The sequence below is a fragment of the Chiloscyllium punctatum genome, unplaced genomic scaffold (genome assembly GCF_047496795.1).
Source record: "Chiloscyllium punctatum isolate Juve2018m unplaced genomic scaffold, sChiPun1.3 scaffold_1485, whole genome shotgun sequence".
Classification (NCBI taxonomy): Eukaryota; Metazoa; Chordata; class Chondrichthyes; order Orectolobiformes; family Hemiscylliidae; genus Chiloscyllium; species Chiloscyllium punctatum.
This window is the reverse complement of record NW_027311219.1, coordinates 20,001-26,805: the sequence shown is the minus strand read 5'-3', so window position 1 is coordinate 26,805 and position 6,805 is coordinate 20,001.

Sequence of the window (6,805 nt, the reverse complement as noted above, 5' to 3'; positions counted from 1 at the left end):
CCACGGTTCGAAATGCATGAAAATCGGCCTGTATACGGGGGAGGCACCCGCCTCGAAGACGAGACCGTCGGCAGACCCGCCGGGTCAAACCCGGCTGAGCTACCCGGCTCGGAAGCGCCAAAGTCGGGTTGAGCAGTCACATTCACTCCCATCCCCTTTTGAACCTCTTCCCACCGTTGGAAATGCACGAAAATCGGCCTGTACACGGGGGAGGCTCCCCCCTCGAAGGCGAGACCGTCGGCAGAACCGCCGGGTCAAACCCGGCTGAGCTACCCGGCTTACAAGTCTCGAAGTCGGGTTGAGCAGTCACATTCACTCCCATCGACTTTTGGGCAACTTCCCACCGTTGCAAATGCATGAAAATCGGCCTGTACACGGGGGAGGCACCCGCCTCGAAGTCGAGACCGTCGGCAGAACCGCCGGGTCCAACCCGGCTGAGCTACCCGGCTTACAAGTCTCAAAGCCGGGTTGGGCAGTCACGTTCACCCCCATTCCCTTTTGGATCACTTCCCACGGTTCGAAATGCACGAAAACCGGCCTGTACACGGGGGAGGGTCCGCCCTCGAAGGCGAGACCGTCGGCAGAACCGCCGGGTCAAACCTGGCTGAGCTACCCGGCTTACAAGTCTCAAAGTCGGGTTGAGCAGTCACGTTCACTCCCATCGACTTTTAGACCACTTCCCACGGTTCGAAATGCACGAAAATCGGCCTGTACACGGGGGAGGCACCCGCCTCGAAGACGAGACCGTCGGCAGAACCGCCGGGTCAAACCCGGCCGAGCTACCCGGGTTAGAAGCCTCAGAGTCGGGTTGAGCAGTCACGTTCACTCCCATCGACTTTTAGACCACTTCCCACGGTTGGAAATGCACGAAAATCGGCCTGTACACGGGGGTGGCATCCGCCTCGAAGACGAGACCGTCGGCAGAACCGCCGGGTCAAACCCGGCTGAGCTACCCGGCTTACAAGTCTCAAAGTCGGGTTGAGCAGTCACATTCACTCCCATCGACTTTTGGGCAACTTCCCACGGTTCGAAATGCACAAGATTCGGCCTGAACACGGGGGACGCTCCCCCCTCGAAGGCGAGACCGTCGGCAGAACCGCCGGGTCAAACCCGGCTGAGCTACCCGGCTCGGAAGCGCCAAAGTCGGTATGAGCAGTCACGTTCACTCCCATCCCCTTTTGGACCGCTTCCCACGGTACGAAATGCATGAAAATCGGCCTGTACACGGGGGAGGCACCCGCCTCGAAGACGAGACCGTCGGCAGAACCGCCGGGTCAAACCCGGCTGAGCTACCCGGCTTACAAGTCTCAAAGTCGGGTTGAGCAGTCACATTCACTCCCATCGACTTTTGGGCAACTTCCCACGGTTCGAAATGCACAAAATTCGGCCTGAACACGGGGGACGCTCCCCCCTCGAAGGCGAGACCGTCGGCAGAACCGCCGGGTCAAACCCGGCTGAGCTACCCGGCTTAAAAGTCTCAAAGTCGGTATGAGCAGTCACATTCACCCCCATTCCCTTTTGGACCACTTCCCACGGTTGGAAATGCATGAAAATCGGCCTGGACACGGGGGAGGCTCCCCCCTCGATGACGAGACCGTCGGCAGAACCGCCGGAACAAACCCGGCTGAGCTACCCGGCTTACAAGTCTCAAAGTCGGTATGAGCAGACACGTCCACCCCCATTCCCTTTTGGACCACTTCCCACCGTTGGAAATGCACGAAAATCGGCCTGTACACGGGGGAGGCACCGGCCTCGAAGACGAGACCGTCGGCAGAACCGCCGGATCAAACCCGGCCGAGCTACCCGGGTTAGAAGCCTCAGAGTCGGGTTGAGCAGTCACATTCACTCCCATCCCCTTTTGAACCTCTTCCCACCGTTGGAAATGCACGAAAATCGGCCTGTACACGGGGGAGGCTCCCCCCTCGAAGGCGAGACCGTCGGCAGAACCGCCGGGTCAAACCCGGCTGAGCTACCCGGCTTAAAAGTCTCAAAGTCGGGTTGAGCAGTCACATTCACTCCCATCGACTTTTGGGCAACTTCCCACCGTTGCAAATGCATGAAAATCGGCCTGTACACGGGGGAGGCTCCGCCCTCGAAGGCGAGACCGACGGCAGAACCGCCGGGTCAAACCCGGCCGGGCTACCCGGCTCGGAAGCGCCAAAGTCGGGTTGAGCAGTCACATTCACCCCCATCCCCTTTTGGGCCACTTCCCACGGTTCGAAATGCATGAAAATCGGCCTGTACACGGGGGACGCTCCCCCCTCGAAGGCGAGGCAGTCGGCAGAACCGCCGGGTCAAACCCGGCTGAGCTACCCGGGTTAGATGCCTCAAAGTCGGGTTGAGCAGTCACATTCACCCCCATCCCCTTTCGGCCCCCTTCCCACGGTTGGAAATGCATGAAAATCGGCCTGTACACGGTGGGCGCTCCCCCCTCGAAGGTGAGACCTTCGGCAGAACCGCCGGGTCAAATCCTGCCGAGCTACCCGCGTTAGAGGTCTCAATGTCGGCTTCAGCAGTCACATTCAATCCCATTCCCGTTTGGACCTCTTCCCGCCGATGGAAATGCACAAAATTCGGCCTGAACACGCGGGGCGCTCCCCCCTCGAAGGCGAGACCGTCGCCAGAACCGCCGGGTCAAATCCGGCTGAGCTACCCGCGTTACAGGTCTCAAAGTCGGGTTGAGCAGTCACGTTCACCCCCATCCCCTTTCGGACCCCTTCCCACGGTTGGAAATGCATGAAAATCGGCCTGTACACGGTGGGCGCTCCCCCCTCGAAGGTGAGACCTTCGGCAGAACCGCCGGGTCAAATCCGGCCGAGCTACCCGCGTTAGAGGTCTCAATGTCGGCTTCAGCAGTCACATTCAATCCCATTCCCGTTTGGACCTCTTCCCGCCGATGGAAATGCACAAAATTCGGCCTGAACACGCGGGACGCTCCCCCCTCGAAGGTGAGACCTTCGGCAGAACCGCCGGGTCAAATCCGGCCGAGCTACCCGCGTTAGAGGTCTCAATGTCGGCTTCAGCAGTCACATTCAATCCCATTCCCGTTTGGACCTCTTCCCGCCGATGGAAATGCACAAAATTCGGCCTGAACACGCGGGACGCTCCCCCCTCGAAGGCGAGACCGTCGCCAGAACCGCCGGGTCAAATCCGGCTGAGCTACCCGCGTTACAGGTCTCAAAGTCGGGTTGAGCAGTCACGTTCACCCCCATCCCCTTTCGGACCCCTTCCCACGGTTGGAAATGCATGAAAATCGGCCTGTACACGGTGGGCGCTCCCCCCTCGAAGGTGAGACCTTCGGCAGAACCGCCGGGTCAAATCCGGCCGAGCTACCCGCGTTAGAGGTCTCAATGTCGGCTTCAGCAGTCACATTCAATCCCATTCCCGTTTGGACCTCTTCCCGCCGATGGAAATGCACAAAATTCGGCCTGAACACGCGGGACGCTCCCCCCTCGAAGGTGAGACCTTCGGCAGAACCGCCGGGTCAAATCCGGCCGAGCTACCCGCGTTAGAGGTCTCAATGTCGGCTTCAGCAGTCACATTCAATCCCATTCCCGTTTGGACCTCTTCCCGCCGATGGAAATGCACAAAATTCGGCCTGAACACGCGGGACGCTCCCCCCTCGAAGGCGAGACCGTCGCCAGAACCGCCGGGTCAAATCCGGCTGAGCTACCCGCGTTAGAGGTCTCAAAGTCGGGTTGAGCAGTCACGTTCACCCCCATCCCCTTTCGGACCCCTTCCCACGGTTGGAAATGCATGAAAATCGGCCTGTACACGGTGGGCGCTCCCCCCTCGAAGCTGAGACCTTCGGCAGAACCGCCGGGTCAAATCCGGCCGAGCTACCCGCGTTAGAGGTCTCAATGTCGGCTTCAGCAGTCACATTCAATCCCATTCCCGTTTGGACCTCTTCCCGCCGATGGAAATGCACAAAATTCGGCCTGAACACGCGGGACGCTCCCCCCTCGAAGGCGAGACCGTCGCCAGAACCGCCGGGTCAAATCCGGCTGAGCTACCCGCGTTAGAGGTCTCAAAGTCGGGTTGAGCAGTCACGTTCACCCCCATCCCCTTTCGGACCCCTTCCCACGGTTGGAAATGCATGAAAATCGGCCTGTACACGGTGGGCGCTCCCCCCTCGAAGCTGAGACCTTCGGCAGAACCGCCGGGTCAAATCCGGCCGAGCTACCCGCGTTAGAGGTCTCAATGTCGGCTTCAGCAGTCACATTCAATCCCATTCCCGTTTGGACCTCTTCCCGCCGATGGAAATGCACAAAACTCGGCCTGAACACGCGGGACGCTCCCCCCTCGAAGGTGAGACCTTCGGCAGAACCGCCGGGTCAAATCCGGCCGAGCTACCCGCGTTAGAGGTCTCAATGTCGGCTTCAGCAGTCACATTCAATCCCATTCCCGTTTGGACCTCTTCCCGCCGATGGAAATGCACAAAATTCGGCCTGAACACGCGGGACGCTCCCCCCTCGAAGGCGAGACCGTCGCCAGAACCGCCGGGTCAAATCCGGCCGAGCTACCCGCGTTAGAGGTCTCAATGTCGGCTTCAGCAGTCACATTCAATCCCATTCCCTTTTGGAACACTTCCCGCCGTTAACAATGCACGATATTCGGCCTGAACACGCGGGACGCTCCCCCCTCGAAGGTGAGACCTTCGGCAGAACCGCCGGGTCAAATCCTGCCGAGCTACCCGCGTTAGAGGTCTCAATGTCGGCTTCAGCAGTCACATTCAATCCCATTCCCGTTTGGACCTCTTCCCGCCGATGGAAATGCACAAAATTCGGCCTGAACACGCGGGACGCTCCCCCCTCGAAGGCGAGACCGTCGCCAGAACCGCCGGGTCAAATCCGGCCGAGCTACCCGCGTTAGAGGTCTCAATGTCGGCTTCAGCAGTCACATTCAATCCCATTCACGTTTGGAACACTTCCCGCCGTTAACAATGCACGATATTCGGCCTGAACACGCGGGACGCTCCCCCCTCGAAGGTGAGACCTTCGGCAGAACCGCCGGGTCAAATCCTGCCGAGCTACCCGCGTTAGAGGTCTCAATGTCGGCTTCAGCAGTCACATTCAATCCCATTCCCGTTTGGACCTCTTCCCGCCGATGGAAATGCACAAAATTCGGCCTGAACACGCGGGGCGCTCCCCCCTCGAAGGCGAGACCGTCGCCAGAACCGCCGGGTCAAATCCGGCTGAGCTACCCGCGTTACAGGTCTCAAAGTCGGCTTCAGCAGTCACATTCAATCCCATTCCCTTTTGGAACACTTCCCGCCGTTAACAATGCACGATATTCGGACTGAACACGGGGGCCGGTCCGCCCTCGAAGTCAACACCGTCCGCAGAACCGCCGGGGCAAATCCGGCTGAGCTACCCCGCCCCCGAACACTCAAAGTCCCTCTGAAGCCTTGCATTCGCCTCCTTGGAAAATTGACGTCAAACATTACCAAAATCGGGGGCACGAGCACTAAAGCTAAGTCTCACCCTTTCCCTATCCCTAACCAGGAACCGAACGCCCACCCTCAGCCTCACACCAACGCCGGTGCCACTCCAGACAGACACACCCTTCAAAACCACACCCATCCGGCCATGCAACTCAAAAAGGGTCCAAATTCAGAAACACCCCCTTCAAAAGGCACTCCATCCTCGGCCACACCACCGGGACATGCTCCCCTCGGCGATAATTAAGCCCCCACCACTATTTGAAGCCAACCGCAGCCGCAACTCGAACGGAGAAATCAGTAACCAATTCAAAAATGCGCTTGGTTACTGATTTCTACTGAGCCGAAAAAATTCTAAGTGTCGGTGGTTACTGATTTATACCAACCCGAAAAAATTCTAAGTGTCAGTGGTTACTGATTTATACCAACCCGAAAATATTCTAAGTGTCAGTGGTTACTGATTTATACCAACCCGAAAAAATTCTAAGTGTCAGTGGTTACTGATTTATACCAAGTCGAAAAAATTCTAAGTGTCAGTGGTTACTGATTTATACCAACCCGAAAATATTCTAAGTGTCAGTGGTTACTGATTTATACCAACTCGAAAAAATTCTAAGTGTCAGTGGTTACTGATTTATACCGACCCGAAAAAATTCTAAGTGTCAGTGGTTACTGATTTATACCAACTCGAAAATATTCTAAGTGTCGGTGGTTACTGATTTATACCAACCCGAAAAAATTCTAAGTGTCAGTGGTTACTGATTTATACCAACTCGAAAAAATTCTAAGTGTCGGTGGTTACTGATTTATACCAACTCGAAAATATTCTAAGTGTCGGTGGTTACTGATTTATACCTACCCGAAAATATTCTAAGTGTCAGTGGTTACTGATTTATACCAAGTCGAAAATATTCTAAGTGTCAGTGGTTACTGATTTATACCAACTCGAAAAAATTCTAAGTGTCAGTGGTTACTGATTTATACCAACTCGAAAATATTCTAAGTGTCGGTGGTTACTGATTTATACCAACCCGAAAATATTCTAAGTGTCAGTGGTTACTGATTTATACCAACTCGAAAAAATTCTAAGTGTCGGTGGTTACTGATTTATACCAACTCGAAAATATTCTAAGTGTCGGTGGTTACTGATTTATACCAACCCGAAAATATTCTAAGTGTCAGTGGTTACTGATTTATACCAAGTCGAAAATATTCTAAGTGTCAGTGGTTACTGATTTATACCAACTCGAAAATATTCTAAGTGTCGGTGGTTACTGATTTATACCAACCCGAAAATATTCTAAGTGTCAGTGGTTACTGATTTATACCAACTCGAAAAAATTCTAAGTGTCAGTGGTTACTGAT